This window comes from Mytilus galloprovincialis, chromosome 5 (genome assembly GCF_965363235.1).
Source record: "Mytilus galloprovincialis chromosome 5, xbMytGall1.hap1.1, whole genome shotgun sequence".
In the NCBI taxonomy this organism is placed as follows: Eukaryota; Metazoa; Mollusca; class Bivalvia; order Mytilida; family Mytilidae; genus Mytilus; species Mytilus galloprovincialis.
In genome coordinates, this window is record NC_134842.1 from 7,942,684 (window position 1) to 7,961,228 (window position 18,545).

General features: G+C 31.6%; 2 long non-coding RNA genes across 2 annotated transcripts; both read left to right on the plus strand.

Annotated features, from left to right (window-relative positions):
• The first annotated feature begins 1,270 nt into the window (after positions 1 to 1,270).
• Positions 1,271 to 14,009, plus strand: LOC143074297 (uncharacterized). The gene is made up of 4 exons (XR_012977779.1): positions 1,271 to 1,367; positions 2,918 to 2,977; positions 10,961 to 11,078; positions 13,565 to 14,009. It is a non-coding gene; the product is annotated as an uncharacterized LOC143074297 (long non-coding RNA).
• Positions 14,010 to 15,275: 1,266 nt separating this feature from the next.
• LOC143074298 (uncharacterized) lies at positions 15,276 to 18,144 on the plus strand. Its single transcript, XR_012977780.1, has 3 exons — positions 15,276 to 15,348; positions 16,165 to 16,246; positions 17,862 to 18,144. It is a non-coding gene; the product is annotated as an uncharacterized LOC143074298 (long non-coding RNA).
• Positions 18,145 to 18,545: the final 401 nt, after the last annotated feature.

An 18,545-nucleotide genomic window follows, 5' to 3' on the forward strand; every position in this document is an offset into this window, starting at 1 on the left:
GGAAGTTCAAAAGTACAAAACCACGTCATATGTACCAAAGAAACACGAAAAGTAACACGTATAAAGCACACAAGCAAATAAAGAAAGATAATACAAACACACTACCGAGTCAAATGGGTATTACCCGAAACATGCGAAAACAGACCAAACAGTAAAAGTAATATAAAAAATAGAACAAAGACAAATATAGAACAACATAACACGTTATTAAGATGATAAAAAGCGTCAGTACACAAATTCGATACACCAAGACCCTCATGTATCATTGGTGAAGTTGATACGGAATATTTATCAACAAGAGTTGTTACCTTCAGATGAACTATTTTAGAAAAGGGGACGAGACGTTCTTTGAAGTACCGCTGATTCATCAACGTTCTGGTGAGACACTGGTGACGTTTTGCAAAGTCTGAATATAAGTTGCAAGCTCTGGAATATCGAATAAAGTGGGAAATGTATATCACATATGAAGGTGAAATTGGTATATTGCTTCTACGGTAAAGGAAATTGACAATTTCAAAATTACAATCAACTCGTTTATCATAGATTCTGATACTCAGGTGACTGTGTATGTCAAATCCGAGGTACTAGTATATATTTAAAATTGCGGCGGAGGAATATTTTTCTGTTGTTTCTTTTATTTCTAGTTCTGGGGGATATATTAACGGAGCCCAATCAGAAAAATGTAAAGAACATCATCAAAATATCTGAAAGTTTAATGCAATAATCTGGCGTCTTTAATCTTCTTGTTTTTGACAAGAGGCGTACAGTTCGGTCCCATAGGATACCGACAATTTGTTGAAAAATCTACTGCTAAATTCAACAAATATGTTGTCGATAAGAAACTCCAGGGCATGCCTTATCCTTTTGTTTACCATAAAATATATGCCTTATGATATCCCAAAGTAATAAAGTTATAGAGTATGCTACAATTTTTATGTTGAAAGGCATTGTAAATTATTTTTTAAACCATTTGTTGTTTATTTGATGTTAGGTAAAAGATTATATGATATCGGGGAGAGAGAGAGAGAGAGAGAGAGAGTTTATATCAAACAAACTATTCCATTCGAAGACAGAATAGTATATACAAACCCGTCATAAATAATATATACATGTTAATTCCATCTTGACAACCAGTTTCTAAAAAGTGTTTTACTCTTGTATTTCAAAATCGAGGTAAGATAATAAAATTTTAAAAGCTTATTGATTAAATTCATTCCGATTTTTTTAAGTGCAGAAAATTACTTATCCCTTTAAATTTTGACCTTCAAATCAACACAAAGATTTTGTAACTGTATTCAAATAGGAGGTACAATCGTTTGTATGTTTTGCGATAATTATCAGGAACACAGAGCTAACATATTTTAACGGTAAGTTTGCCCGTACGTGTAATACGACAATCTAAGATTGATATTTACTAACTCGTCATAAAATATAAAAAAAACATTTTCATAAATACTAATACATGATTTGTTTTTAATGTAGTTGTGTTTTGGTTTTTTTTACTTTTAAATTGTTTATTTTATTAAATTAAATCTGACAAATGAGTGTTTCTATGTTTAATAAATGAGATTTAAAGTTTTCTGTCAGTTTTTCATTGAATGCGTTTTACAATAATTTTTGAATAATTGTTATGTGATGCATGCTAGATAAAAAAAAAGATAGAAATATTTGTTGACGTGTTCTAGAAGATTGTATTTGAGTTGAACAAAGTCAATTGCAAAAGTAAGTAGTAGTGTATGGAAATGGGTCCACCCTTTCTCACAAAGTTTGTTTCTTCTAAAACACAACATATCACTCTTTTTAAAAAGACATAAAACAAAACGGCTTTTGAATTGTACAAGGTTCCGTTGTTCAAACAATAAGAAATTTAAATGATTTATGACATTTATGTTTATCGTTTATGGTATTGCGATCAACTTTATTTTATTTAAACAAGTAAAAGGCTAAAATGATTTTTTATCGATCTAAAAGATTGCTATACTTCACAAATTCATATCTTCAGGGTAATTTATGGTGTTTGTGATTGTCGTATATGTCTATTTAATTTATTTCATTATAAAAGATTATTATACTATACCTCTACATTGGCCAGAGGTAAAGGGTTGAGATTTCAGAAAACATGCTTAACACCGCCACATGTTTGCGCCTGTCCAAGTCAGGAACCTCTTGCCTTTGTTAGTCTTGTATAATTTTTAAGTTTAGTACATTCATATCTTTCGGAGTTTTGTATGACGTCCAATATCATTAAACTAGTTCATATTTTTGTTTATTGGCCAGTTGAAGCACGCCTCCAAGTTACAAACTTTTATCTATGTTAAATACGACAGCATAGTTGATAATTCAATTAAGCAAGGTGAATAATAGTATTAATTGTTTTAAAATAAAAGATTTTGATATAACTTTAAGTTTTAAAGAAGGGGATTGCATTTATTATGGCATATCTTTAAAAAATAACATCTATATGACACCAGAAGTTGAAGGTACCTCATTACACCATCAACGTCACCTTTAACACTTAAAGAATGGTTATAAGACCATTAGACAAATGTTTCACTGAACATCTTGACCACTCGGCTATATATTGTTCTTAATACAGACTTTTGTGAAATAAAGTATCCAGTGTTAAGATGCATAATATTCAACCCCTCATTGATGTTAAACCTAATATGAAACAAACACGAATTTGGGATTTTCTTAATTATTTTGCAACTGATAATTGTGTATGTTGAAATCCCATTCCTGTTGTGAAGTCCAATTTATTTGGAGGGATATTTTAAGAAGTGTAAACCCTGTGAAAGTTTGGGTTTGACAACGCCTTAGGAACGTGTTGAGCATATTTTAATGATTTAACTTAAATTACAAAACAAAAGTATTCTAGAAAACTAGAGATAACTAATTTTTATAAATTTATTTGCAGATGATAAAAAGTCGTTTGTTTCCTATTGTTGCATTTTTCATAGCAATACATTATATGCAGGTAAGTATTGAATATGAGTATCTCGACGATAATCTTTATCTGACAAGCTAATCAAAAAAGAAACTTATGAAAGACGAATAAAGGTCAAATTACAGATAAAACCCACTATACTTGCATTGTGACAACTTGTTAGTTTAGACACAGTAAAAACGTTAAGTCCAATCTCTTTGTATAACTTCTGTTTTGTCAACTTATTATTCTCAGAAGTCAGTCTGAACAGTTTTTGTGTAAGGAGAATAACTATTAAATTATTCCGTTAAAGAACACATGCATTAGTGTTTATTTCTATTAAGATATGTACACTCTATACGATAGGGTTAAGAACATGTGTTACTTGTGAGAAGACAAAAATAAGGCTATTATAATGTTCAAATCAACTCATCATAGATACCAGGACTAAATTGTGTATATACGCCAGACGCACGTTTCGTCTACAAAAGACTCATCAGTGACGTTCGAATCCGAAAAAGTTCAAAAGTTTGAGAATGGAAATGGGGAATGTGTCAAAGACACAACAACCCGACCATAGAACAGTCAACAGACGAAGGTCACCAACAGGTCGTCAAGGCAGCGTGAAATTCCCACACTCGGAGGCTTCCTTTAACTGGCCCAAAAAATATATATACTAGTTCAGTGATAATGAACGCCATACTAAACTCCAAATTGTACACAAAAAACTGAAATTAAAAATAATACAAGACTTATAGAGTCCAGAAGCTCCTGACTTGGGACAGGCGCAAAAATGCGGCGGAGTTGAAGTTTACCATCTGTGTCAATATTGATGACAAGATTAAGTGTCCTAATTCTATGGAGACAATCTGCAAAATTAAAATTCAGAAAAGGTAGAGTTTAGTTTTGATACCTAAAAATATAAGTTTGCAAAATTTAAGGACCAAGTGTGTTTCGTCATTTTTCAGTTTCAAATAGGACGTCACTTGGCGTAGAGGTTTAAACTTATTCGGATGTGTCTACTTTTGTGTTTCAAATGTCTGGTTATGTAAATGTATTTCAGTTGTTTCCTGTAATTAGTTAATACTTCAGTTTTATCATGTACATCTTTTGAATATTCATTTTATAAAATTAACTGTTTGCAAAAGTATAAATTATTCTAAATTATAGGGATTTTCTGGTAACGAACAGAAAACCCTTGCCGTTTTTGGCACAACCTTTTTGATCTTTTTGGTCCTCAATGCTGTTCAACTTTGTACTCGTTTCGGCTTTCAAACTTTTGTATCTGGGCGTCACACGTAGGTCTTGTGTGGACAAAATACACTTCTGGCGTATTAATCTTGAACTTGTTGCCTTTTGTTGGCTATTGTTCGTGTGATTCTTTGTCAATTGTGTTCTCCAATTTATTTATATTGTAGTCCTGTGTTGTCATTTTGATGTTATATTTCACATGGCCATTAAAGTGCGAGGTTTGGCATGCCACAAAACCATGTTCAACCCACCATTTTTGCCTTTAAAAATGCCCTGTACCAAGTCAGGAATATGGCCATAGCTATATTATAGTTCGTTTCTGTGTGTATTACATTATAACGTTGTGTCGTTTGTTTTCTCTTATTTTTTAGTGTAAATCCACATTGCGATAAGACGTGTCACTGTACTTGTCTATCCCAAATTCATATATTTGGTTTTGATGTTATATATATATGTTATATTCAGGGTTTCCCCTCGGTCAATTATTTTTTTCGCCACCTCTTTCGCCAAAAAATTATATTTTTCGCCACTTTATTATTTTTTTTTTGCCAAGTAACATAAATATAATTTTAGTTTAAAATTTATCTTTTTTTCTACCCCCCCCCCCCCTTTCCTTCCCTTAAATAAGATGATTTCGCCCTTTTGTACTAAGAAGTGGTTTTTACAACAAAACAAAAGTTTTTATCACATGAAATTGATCCCTCATTTCAAGTGTAGTCATTACCTTGAAGGGTTACTCTCATTCGAAGGGTTGTTCCCAACCTTTTGGATATATTTCTTAATATTAAACGACAGTTTTCTTTTCTTGACCATCATAAATGAAAAAGTTGAGACGTAAAACTATGCTTGAAACCGTGACGTGTGTCACTCAAACGACTTTAAAGTAGTCTCCCTAATCAATTACCTATATTAAGTAAATGGAAAATTAAAGTTTTAAATCGGAGATTTTTCTTGGTTTTGAACATTTTTCGTCACAACAGCTTTCTTTTCTAAACTATCTTTGAAAGGAGAGGAGACGTCAAAAATTTGCTTCAAACACGTGCGTCACACAGTGGTAAATAAATTATATATGTGACATTTTATAGTGGAAGCCATTTAACCATATCATGTTGTCAAACAATTCAATCAACACCTTTATTAATTAGTCCTTTGTTGTCGATAGCTATAAAGATATAAAATGCGATCAGCTGATTATTGATTTTCTGTCCAAATCTGAATGAGATCAAGGTAAATTCCGAGTATAGTCTGATCCGGTAAAGTCCGAGAAACTCGAAAAAAGTAAATAAACAAGATGGAGGAAAATAAATGTTATATATGTAAGACTCAGATCGACGTCCGGTCTCTAATCGACGTCCGTTCTCAAATCGATGTCCAAATGTGACGTCACAATAAAATAACATTCCAAATCGACGGCCAATTTTATGCCTGTCTAATCGACGTCCATTTGTTGGCATTCTCTGATCGACGTCCGATTTTGAGCTTCTCTAATCAACGTCCGTTTTGGACACATACTACAAAACTGAACTGATCTGGTAGCAGTTGAAGCAGTTAGACCTTTAAACATATTATGTAAGACAAATAAGATCTAGCAGAAAAAGTCCAGTTATAAGTAAAATACGGAATAAATAAGAAATGTGTGCTTTAAAAAAAATTATTACATACTAATACTAAGTATGTTAACAGGTTATGATATCAATTTTTAAATTTCAGAGATCGGTATGAATTGCAAAGGGACAACTATACACCAGAGTTCAAATAAAATGTATGTAAGCAATTATAAACCATACCACTTTCAACAATGACAAAAACCCATACCGCAAAGGCTATAAAAAGCCACGACATAAATAATGTTAACAATTGAAATAAGAAAATTAACGGTCTTATTTTTAAAAGACAATTCCGAAAAACAAATATGACAGACATAAACCATCGAAAACCAATGTACTGCAGGTCAATACAGATTATGTCTGGGGTTAAACATGTGTGTGAGCACTTAACCTTGAACAGTGGTGTAAAAGCACAACATAAAAACATAATGCCAATTATCTTGCGTTTTCGTAAAAAAGAAGATCTTATGTGATTGCCAATGATACAACACTCCACAAAAGACCAAAATGACAGAATTTAACAACTATAAGTCACCGTTCGGCCTTCAACAATGCGCAAAGCCCATACCGCATAGTCAAATATAAAAGTCCCCGAAATGACAATGAAAAACAATTAAACGAAAAAACTAACAACCTTATCTATGTCCAGTAATTAATTATTTATTGATATTGGACATTGATTTAATTAAGACGACTACAGTCAATCTGGCGAAGTTTTGGTAATAAATGCCGTCACACTGGACGTAGATAAGAGTATCAAAATATTGGACGTCGATTTGAGAATGTGACGTCAGATTTGGACGTCGATTGAGAAAAGGACGTCGATTTGAGGAACGGACGTCGATTTGAGAAACGGACGTCGATCTGAGTCTAACATATATATTTCTTTCGCCAAATTTTTTCGCAAATAAAGAATTTTTATCGCCACAATTATAATTTTTTCGCAAATTGCGAAAATGGCGAACGCCAGCGGAAACCCTGCATAACTTATATTTGTTATTCTCGTGGGATTTTGTCTATGTGTGTTACATTTTAGTGTTATGTCGTTGTTCTCCTCTTATATTTAATGCGTTTCCCTCGGTTTTAGTTTGTTACCCCGATTTTGTTTTTTTGTCCATGAATTTATGAGTTTTGAACAGCGGTATACTACTGTTGCCTTTATTTAATATATAAAAAAAAATCGAAGTGATTTTGTTTTGGGTTTGTAACATCGGGAGTTAATTGTCTGTATTATACAACTGTTCATTCGTTCATGAGACACTAAACAGTACATTGTTAATAATGTTAAAAAAATCAATCAAGAAATATTTTCTAGTTTGTAATAGCTTTACTTATCAGTCGGAAAGCTGAACCCGGTTTGACCCCATTTCTTAAAGCAACAATGGAAGTCATGTGACTACCATATTTGGGCATTTTTTTGGTAATTTTTCCTTCAAATGAAACGACTCTGTATTCTCCAAAAAAACATATCAAATGAAATCAAAACATGCGGTGCGTTACAAATGTCCATTGTGTAAACATTTTAGAAGTTCTCACTTAAAATTGTCTTGATTAAGTGTACTAAATTAGAATACGAAACCTTTAATAAAAAGGTCGTCACTCGTCGCGTAAAGTTTTTTCAACACATTAGTTCAAATTCCTTTCTTAACTTCTGGGGAACCTATCCTGAATTTAAAATATAAGGGTTTTTTTAACAACACAGAAATAAATTTCTACAACACTAATACAAGAAGTAACCAAAATATGCATGAGTACTGGATCTAAACAGTATGGAAATGATCAAAAACATGAATTCCTTTTCATTACTGATACCTGGTCCTACCTGTATCATTTTAAATTTGAGATATTTAATGATCAGAGTAAAATAAAAATAAAATAAAAGGAAATTAGTTTGAAATCCCAGGCCTAGTATGATTATACTAAATAGAACAGTAAATTTTGTCTCATTCATTTCATTCAAAATTAATGGACTCAAATTATAAAGAACATTCAACCAACAACTTATCATTTTTAAAAATGGTTTATAATGATGAACTTGAAATTAAATAAAAACGAAAAAGACTCGGTCTCATATTTTTCTTCTTTTTTTTTTTTCTTTTTTTTTATTAACCTAATAACAAAAGTATTTCAGAGCAGTTTCTGGGTGCTAAGTCAACAATTATCTTTTAATCCACAAGTCATAAACGTGTAAGTCACACATCATGTCAGTATGTAAATGCTTTGAATAAAAGTGATTATAATGAAAGTCTGAAAGAGATTGATTGTTTTAAGTTCAAAGGACACGACTTTTGCAGAATTCATTCGTCACCAAAAAAAAGATATACAGATGTACAATGAATGAGTTGTCTAAGTCATCTTAAGGTTGTATACAAACAGTATTAGATTTCCTTACCTTATTGTTTTAGTTGATGTAAAACATTTCACTGACTTGAAGAGAATGAATAATCAAGTCAAATAATCACAACTGATCTCGCCGTTGCTTTTTCAAACAAACACACTAACTGAGTGTACATATTATATTCAGATGCATGTTGCCATCGATGTGCAAGACAAAAAACTACAATGTCAAAACATGTCGTCCTTTGGAATTTAGTTCAAACGGGGTTTCTAAGGGATGATAGAACAAAACTAAGACTTGAATAATTTTTTTTATAACTTTGAGATACATATTATTATTTTTTCATATAGTATAAAATTGAGAAAGGAAATGGTGAATATGTCAAAGCGACAACCACCCGACCATAGAGCAAACAACAGCCGAAGGCAACCAATGGGTCTTCAATGAAGCGAGAATTCCCGCACCCGTAGGTGTCCTTCAGCTGGCCCCTAAAATATGCATAATAGTACAGTGATAATGGACGTCATACTAAACTCCGAATTATACACAAGAAACTAAAATTTAAAATCATACAAGACTAACAAAGGCCAGAGGCTCCTGACTTGGGACAGGCGCAAAATTGCGGCGGGGTTAAACATGTTTATGAGATCTCAACCCTCCCCCTATACCTCTAGCCAATGTAGAAAAGTAAAAGAATAACAATACGCACATTAAAATTCAGTTCAAGAGAAGTCCGAGTCTGATGTCAAAAGATGTAACAAAAGAAAATAAATAAAATGACAATAATACATAAATAACAACAGACTACTAGCAGTTAACTGACATGCCAGCTCCAGACCTCAATTAAACTGATTGAAAGATTATGTCTTCATCATATGAATATCAGGTACAATCCCTCCCGTTAGGGGTTTAGTATCATACTATCATAAAATATATGAGAAGAACATAACCCGTGTCATGCCAACAACTGTTTTTTTAGAAGTAAATGTGTTTAGTTCCGATGCAAAGACCCTATCAGTGAATCAATGTTAAAGCCAAAATATGCAATCTTTAATGACCTGACAACAGTATCGTAACTATATCCCCTTTTAATAAGTCTATTTAAAGGTTTTGTTAGTTTCTGAGGAGAATACTGACATTTTTGTGCTTTATAAAGAATATTTCCATAAAATTTTGGATGTGAAATACCTGAACGTATAAGATGTCTGCATGTTGAGTTATATTTACGAATTATTTCCTTATACCGGTGATAAAATTTAGTAAATGTTTTGACCAGTTTGTGATATCGAAAACCCTGGTGTAATAATTTTTCAGTAATACATAAATTTCTCTCGCTAAAATCTAATACATTGTTACATACACGAGCGAATCGTACAAGTTGAGATATATAAACACCATAAGATGGTGACAAGGGAACGTCACCATCTAAAAATGGATTAAGTATATATATTTTTGTTTTGCTGTGAAAAAAAAATAGGAAAATAACAGACAATTTCCCGTAATTTAGAAACGAAATTGTTAAAAGACGGCCAATGTCAGTACTATTGTCTTTAACAATAAGACACTCGCATAAAAAATCGAAACAAAAACTATTTCTGACCCCAAAGGCAAGTAAGAAATAGAAAAAATATTTTTCCGCGAAATTAAAGCAAACTTCAGAATGGAAGTTTAAATATCAGTCCCATTGTTGTCTTATTTTTAAGAAAGTAGCAAAAACGGTCGTTTCTAATGGTTTTACATTATAAATTTCTGGAGCCCTTTATAGCTTGCTGTTCGGTGTGAGCCATGGTTCCGTGTTGAAGACGTACTTTAACGTATAATGGTTTACTTTTATAAATTGTTATTTGGATTGAAAATGTCTAGTTGGAACTCATACCCCATTCTCATATATCTATCTTAGTAAATAATCTTAATGTATCTAGGTTAACCCTTCTTGCTGCAGACTGTTTTTCAAGGTTGCATTTCATATGCCGGAAAATACGACAGCTCGATGTCTGTGACGTAAAATACCAAACAACGACGTTATTCGATATATATTCCATTGGAGAAAAACATAACACTGTTTAATATTCGGTCTTTTAATTAAAAAAAGATACAGCATTGATGAGAAGCTTGCATAAATTTAACCATGGACATATGTTTCCCTCCTGCAACAAGATGGTTAAACATGTCACTAATTATGTTTGCTCCTTTCTTTTACGCCAATTTTATAGTGCGTTTATTTATGGGAACTGCAATATTTGCCTCCACCTACAGCGCTACGATCCCAATAATTGCCGTATTTGTCCTATTAGACTCGAAATAATTCATGGGGCTTGAATATATCGTGATTTTACATGGTTTGTCCTTTAATGCCGATATTTTACCCCTCGCTATCGCTCAGGGTAAAATATTTGTCATAAAGGGACAAACTGTGGTGGAATCACGATATATATTAAGCCCCTATGATTTATTTCTTGAATATAACACACATACATGTTTACAGGGAAGGTTAATATTTTGCCAATAAATTAACAGCTTTATTAAGGTTCAAATGAAAATACAAAATGTGCATCTTGGTGGATTTGACTCATTGGCACGGTAAACTATTGATGATAATGTATGCGTCATGTTGGTCTGTTATGGACAGGTGTATCATTGGCAATCATACCACATCTTCTTTATATATATATATATATATATATATATATATATATATATATATATATATATATATATATATATATATATATTGATATATATTGTAAATTCATTCTACACTCTTTTTTATGTAACTTACTGTACTGGTTTTGAAAACAAACTTGTTGTAATACATTTTATATGACATGTTCAATGTAGATTATCAATGCATGTACAACTGACCAGTTTCCATGCAATGATGGTACGACATGCATACCTATAGAAAACAGATGCGATGATCATTTTGACTGCAAAGATGAGTCAGATGAGATCAACTGTAAGTTAATTTTCGAACAAAGTGATTCATAATATGAATGCTCTTCAACTTTTTACTTGTTCGGCTTTATAAATATTTTGATATGAGCGTCACTGATGAGTCTTATGTAGACGACACGCGTGTCTGGCGTACTGAATTATAATCCTGGTACCTTTGATAACGTACAACTAAAATTGATTTTAAAGTCGGTATTTGGATATGTATTTTAGTTTGTTTTAGAATGTTTCTGATATGACTCGTTAGTGTGGTTCGGCCCTTAGACATTACGTAGTTGTGAACAAATGTTTCTAACGACAAGCGCCTTTGAAACGTGGACGTGTCTGAGAACAACTTTCCCAATGTCAACAAGCAAGGCAAAACTTTTCTATTAGAAAGAAAATATAGTCAGAGTTACAAAGTGGTTTGTTAATTTATCACAAAGATGTTTATATAAACTCATCATAGATACCAGCATTAAACATTTATATTAACACAAGACGTGTATTTCGTCTACAAAAGACTCATCAGTGACGCTCGAATAAAACAAATGTTAAAAACGCCAAAAAAACAAACAAGAAAAATGCATGATAAAAGCATAACCAAAAAAAAGAAAAATATAAATATTAACATGTTTTTTGTACGACTGCGAATAACGCAATGTTTATATCTAATCAAAGGATATCAATTGAAACTACGCATATCCAAAACGAGTAAAACATATATTAATTATAGTATGCTTTTAAGGGTAGCGTTCATCAGTTGTCCATATTATTACATTTTGTCAATGACATAAATCTATTTTTTTTGTAATGAAATACCTTCATTTTCAAGTATTGTTAGGATTATATTCCAAATGTAAAATAATAACTCGCTGCATAATTTTGGTAATCGTAAAATATCGTTATTTCTTTTTTTCAAAAACAGTTTCGAACATAAAATTTTCAAACAAAGACTAATAATTGAAACTCACATCTAACATTTAAATTAAGAGATTTGTAGACCTATACTTAATCAAATAATAGGCACGAAAAAGCACTTTAAAACAAGCACTGCCCTCTAACTTTGTTTCTGTTAGTTTAAAAGGGATATGTAACAAATTCTCTCATAACAAAATATTTTCGATTTTGGTAATTTCTTGTTATTGCTATTTTATTTCTGTTTTATCTATCATGCCATGAAAAAAGAGGAAATATCAGCGTATAAATGTTAATAATTGAATAAAAATGTGTATCATAAGAATCTATCGAAAATCATTACTAAATTGATTATCTGTTTTTACAAGGAAAAGACCCCGACCTTTCAATAAAATGCTTTTTTACACCAATAGGCCAGGTCGATTCCACTGCTGGTGGACGTTTCGTGCGTGCCCGAGGCTATCACCAGCACAGTAGTCAACACTTCGTTGTTGACATGAATATCAGTTATATGGTCATTTTTTACAAATGGCCTGTTACGAAATTTGAAATTTTCGAAAAACTAAGGATTTTCGTATCCCAGGAATAGAATACTTTAGTCGTATTTGGCACAAGTTTGGATATTTGGGTACTCAATGCTCGTCAACTTTGTTCTTGCTTGGCTTTATAACTATTTTGATCTGAGCGTCACTGATGAGTCTTATGTAGACGAAACGCGTGTCTGTTGTATAAAATTTTAGTCCTGGTACCTTAGATAACTATTTCCACCTTTTATCATAGAGGAAAATTATTCTAAAGTTATAAACCTTGACCTATTATTTCAACCTTGTATATCGGTCTATGCAATTACCTTCTATGTCGTATGATTTTCGGAAAAGCGCAACAATCTTATTTTGGTCAAGTAGTGATTTAGCCTAGGACACTCACAGTCTATCGGGCAGTTACAAATACTTACCGCTAAATATAAAAAAAGAAGATGTGGTGTGATTGCCAATGAGGCAACTCTCTTCAAGAGACCAAATGACACAGAAATTGACAACTAAAGGTAAAGGTTTTGCATATGAATAATATTTATACTACTGACCTAGTTCTGGACAAGTCAAGATTTTATCTGCACCCAGTACATAGGAACTCCATATGAGTCGGTGAGATTGGCATTCATTAACTTCTAGATTACGTGACACGCGTTTTTAAAAAGTGAAGCGTATAAGGAAAATTCGTCATTTTAAAAAAGAAAGTGACGCATGTCATTGAGGCAAGAAATGTGAATGGCAATTTTTGTAATGATGTATGAGCACTGGTTATTAAGGACATGTTATTGTTATATTGATACGTGAATTAAATAAACAACATTTTAAATTCGTCAAATCATTTCAACAAAATAGATGTAAAAATAAAAGCATATGACGGTTATTTAATCGTCACCAAGACTGATCAATAGGGTATGACTTGAATATAACACACATGATATACTCAGCAGATACTTCTTAATGTAATACACGTATATCGATCAACACGTTAAATTTTCTATTTTTTCTCATGTCATGTCTACTTTTTTTTTTATTATATTCATTTTTTGAATAATTTTTTAAGGTACATTAACTCAACCATGTCCGGAAGGAACATATAAATGTGAGACAGGCGAGTGTGTTAACGATCAAACGGAATGTCTACTAGTGACATTAATGTTACCGTCATCTTATTCCAGTGAGGCAGAGCTTGTATCTTCTTTTGTTTTAGCGACTACAAGTTCAATTTTTTTATCCACCACGAGTTCTCATCATTCTTATGTATCGCTGACGTCACCCCAATACAGTCAGTCGGAGACATGGTTGGATGCCAGTTTGCCTTCAACGGTAATGCCATTGCCATCAAGCTTTTTTGCCATCTCTAGTTTTACTGAAAAAATGTCCACGTTTCATGTAAAGTCACCGTCTGCATTTATATCATCTTCACATCCAATAGAACCAACAAAAACGTATAATTCATATCAGACTTCAGTGATAGAAACAACACCAATAGATCATGTTATGACTACTCCAACAGAAAATGATATCGCTGATGGTGGAAGTAACAATTTGTGTATGTTCCACATTATCTGTTATTTATTACAAATAGGCAGTATCCAATTTCATATGATTCAAATTAAGGAGCCGAAATATTCACACTTAAATTTTACTATCAAATTTGGCAAAATAAAACAAGAGATGCTTTGTAAATCAAACAAAAACATTAATAGCACTTCATTTACATCAAGACAGGGTTTTTGGTTTATGAAATATTTAGGTGTTTATTATATCTTATTGATAATATGCATTGAACATATAAACTGAGTAAATCATAATACAAAAACCTACTTCGTCGTACAAAACAAACGAAGTAATCAGAGAATATCATGTGTTTTCAGCAGTTTGTCATTAATTAAGAAGGAGGTCTTTTAACTGACAATGATTTTTCTATTGTTGACTTCCTTAGTTAAGAGCAAAAGGATCAAAAATAAAATAACGAGCTGAACGGAAAAACTTAAACGGACTGAAAACAACTGTCATATTTATGACTTGGTATAGGCATTTGCTTTTCCTTGTGTAGAAAGGGTGGAATCAACATTTTCATAGCTCGTTAAATCTCTAACTTGTATGACACATCTCTTGTATTAACAACAATTTGTAAGTGCAACAGATATTATTTAACAATATAAAAATGTAAAAACAATAATTGTACTAAATATTTTATTATGATCAATTTATTTTCTTAATCAAATTTTTTGGTAAAATGGTTCTGATTTGTGTTCATAGTTGCTATATGCTCATATTTTTTGTTGTATCGAGAAGAAACCAATTGAATAAGTATGGTGTATCAACCAATTATGTATAAAATTATAGCACAGCCCATGAATTCAGATAAAATCTTTTAAAAATATATTTGTAAAGAAATCACCGAAGATAGAATATACAATTATGAAATCGCTGTTACGTTTATACACACTGGAATTATTATTATAGCGTCCTTGTTTTAACGGAATTCCTGTACTCTCGTGGTATATCATTTTTTTTTGTCAGATTTAAAGAAAACTAAAAAATTACTGAACATACAGAACTCAAAGGAAAGTTTAAAACAGAAATTCCGTGATCAAAAGACAAAATTCAAAGCTCAAACACATCAAACTAATGAATTACAACTGTCATATTTCTGACATGGAACAAACACTTCCTCATGTAGAAAATGGTCGATTGAACCTGGTTTTATACCACTTGTACGACAGTCGCATCGAATTCTTAAAATATGAATTTTTCACCTTTTTCAGATTTATTATTACTCTTAATTTTATTGATTCCAATGACCATGTTTGTCGTGTGGAGATTCAAAAGGAAAATGAGGTAGATAAAATCATGAAATGTTGTCTCTTGGTTCTTTAATAATATTGAAATCCGTAAATATATAGAACATGCAACATATTCTAGTGACGAGCCATTTGGATATAATGTTTGAAAGGATGAAGATTCAAAAATCAAAATCAAAAGCTCAAACACATCAACAACTGCCATATTCCTGACATGGTCAGAAGAGATCAAAATGAAAGGAAACAGTCTTGTTCTACCTATTAACGAAAATATCTTGTGTTTTAGTAACGATACAAGGGACACATATGTGTGCATAAAAAATGGATAAATATAGATTAAGTTAAAGCTAAAATTCAAATGTAACACGTAATGTAATAGTCATCATTTTGAAAGCAATCCGTGGTATTCAACTCAAACGAAGGTTCGAAAATGAAGGAAACTGCGTTTTATAAGCGGGAAACACTGTGAGTTGTTATTGTAACGTATGTTCTCTATCATAAACAATATAAACATCAAAGATATCAGTATTTAAATTGTGTATCACAGATCGCTGATTACCAGATAACTGCATCTTAATTTTCACACTGTTTAACACAAATGATATTTTGAAACTTACTACAGAGATTTAAACCTCAGATAGAATAAGGTTCAATATCAATTTTAAATTTAGACATTTAATAGTTCGTACATATTTCGTAATGACAGTGAATCACAAGTCTATGATGGCTGGTTGGTATATTTCAATACGATACATCTATCTAAAGGCATGAACGAAATACAAAGGATTGTTCGTTTTAAAGAATGAAAATATCTGTACAATTCATTTGTGTTTTCTATATTTGTTTTATTTAGAAGCTGTGTTTATAAAGTAAAAAGGAGAAATGAAAATTATGACGCAACAAAAAATAGCCGTGCGGTGTATTCCTCATAAGTGGTAAATAAATTGTAACGGTTATTTTATTTGTTTTAATATACTTAAACACATATATTTTAAATACCACCTGTGTGAATTTAAATGAGACTTCGAGTTTACCACTTGTTATGTCACATTAAGGATGGGATTTTACATACAATTTGAATTACACCTTATATAAGAATGCAAGATTTTGATGGGTTGGTAGCCAGTGTTTTTTTTCACATATTCTAACATGTTTTCTTCATTTCAAACAAATTTGTATGATGTTCACCACTGCCGGTGAATATGCATCAAATACTACGGTAGATGTATTTGCCAATTTGGATATTCCTTTTTTACCCTCGCGAGCATATTTCGCCATTTTTTTTTAACGTTACATAAAGAAAAAGAGCTAATTCGTATAAGTACATGTATAATTCCCGCAGTTCTATGATAATATCAACGTTTTTATCCTCAAAATTATGCATAAACATCTTTTTGAATAAAAGCTTACAAGTAAAAATTTGATTCAACTTCACCTGTACTGAGAGTTTTAATCTGTATCTATTCGGTGTAATTTCACAGATGTATTATGTTATGGAAGGGTAATTGCGAATAACACCAGTCAAGGGACTGTGAAATTTCCAGAGCCGCAAATTCGGTTCTAAGACTGGTATTTTTGCAAGTACTCCTTATTTGTTCAAAGTATCACATTAAAATCAACCCGATGCACCAATATCATCTTAAGAGCTCTAATACGTTATATAGATCATTTTATTATACATCAATTGTTATTTAAGCAATAATGATGATATGACAGGGAGAACAAAAACTAAAACGTAGAAGAGAGACCAACTAAATCACGACAAAACAAAACCCAAAAGGACAAACGCAGTCCCCTCTCCAACATTTAGAACTAGTGATTAATTTCAAACGATATACCAATGAGTTAGTAAATCTTGCTTCACAAGTGTCATGATATTTATAATAAAAATGTGCAATTTCTGTGTTAAATCTCCTTTGGTTCTATCATAATCGTGGAAGATAGTATCTTACGACAATAAGGACATACTCATGTTTAGATAGGTGGCACACAAATATTCAATAAAGGTGAAGAAATCATCAAAAATCGTTATAAAAACAAGAGCTCTACAATATCGTTTCAACTGAGAAAAATATTCTACGTATGTATGTATGCGTTACAGAAATTATGCTACATAAAAACAGAAAGTTCACAACTGGAATAAATTTTCTCTTGTCGTTGTTGCGTTTCGTAACACTTTGGAAGAAAAGAATATTCCAAATGAAAAAAAAATTGTAGAGAAAATATACTTTGTATTTGGATTAAATGATTTATATGAAAAAAACAAAAAAATGATATAACAAAAAATATAACTGCTAGCAAAATTCCAGACGGAAATTCTGTAGTCAAATTGCAAAATCCAAAGCTCAATTAAATTAAAGGAATTGATATAAACTGTGATATTCCTGAGTTGGCATTTCTTTATGTAGACAGTGGTGGATAAAACTTTGTTTTATTGCCAGGTAAACCTCTTAGTTGTAAGACAGTCGCTTGAAACTTCCTTGTTGTATATTTTATTCAGATTGACCTCTTTGTCGTATATTTATGTGAATGTGTTTGTCTCTTTTGCAGGGAGATAGATTAAAGAAGATCACGTCGAACAGGTCAGATAGCAAAAAATTGATTGTGACTTAAAACTGGTTTTGATTTACCTCTGTGCCTGATTAAATTAAGTGATGCCCTTTTATATATTTTGACCAAAACTAATAAGAATGTGTGATTATATGATTAAGACTATATCCCACATTGGAATACAGTTGTCTATAATGCTGCCTATTACTTTTATTTTACAAATCAAAATTAATGTTATTTAAAAATTGATTGTATATTGTATTTATTTTTTATTCCTTTAAGTCCCCCCTCAATCATATGTTGAACACATGTTTTAACTTTAGTTTGCCTCAATAAAATATTTTGAAACTCATAAGCAATGCCTTTTACCACAAAACACAGATATGTTTGGAAATTGGATGGCGTCAATTTTACCGTTTATTGTATTTGTGGAAAATTGAAAATTTGCTTACTTTATTGTTGACATCAACACCAACTTTAGTTTGTAAAACAATAGTTTAGTTTTGAAAATATGATGGTAATGATTGATCGTGTACTGTGTTCTTTAACAATTTCGAACAAAAGATTATTAAAACACAGGTTATATTTTACAAATTACTTCTAAACTCATCACCAAGTCTTTTTTTTTCATTTCTGTTGTTAATGACAGATGCTTCCTTTCAATCAGTTTAATTGAGGTCTGGA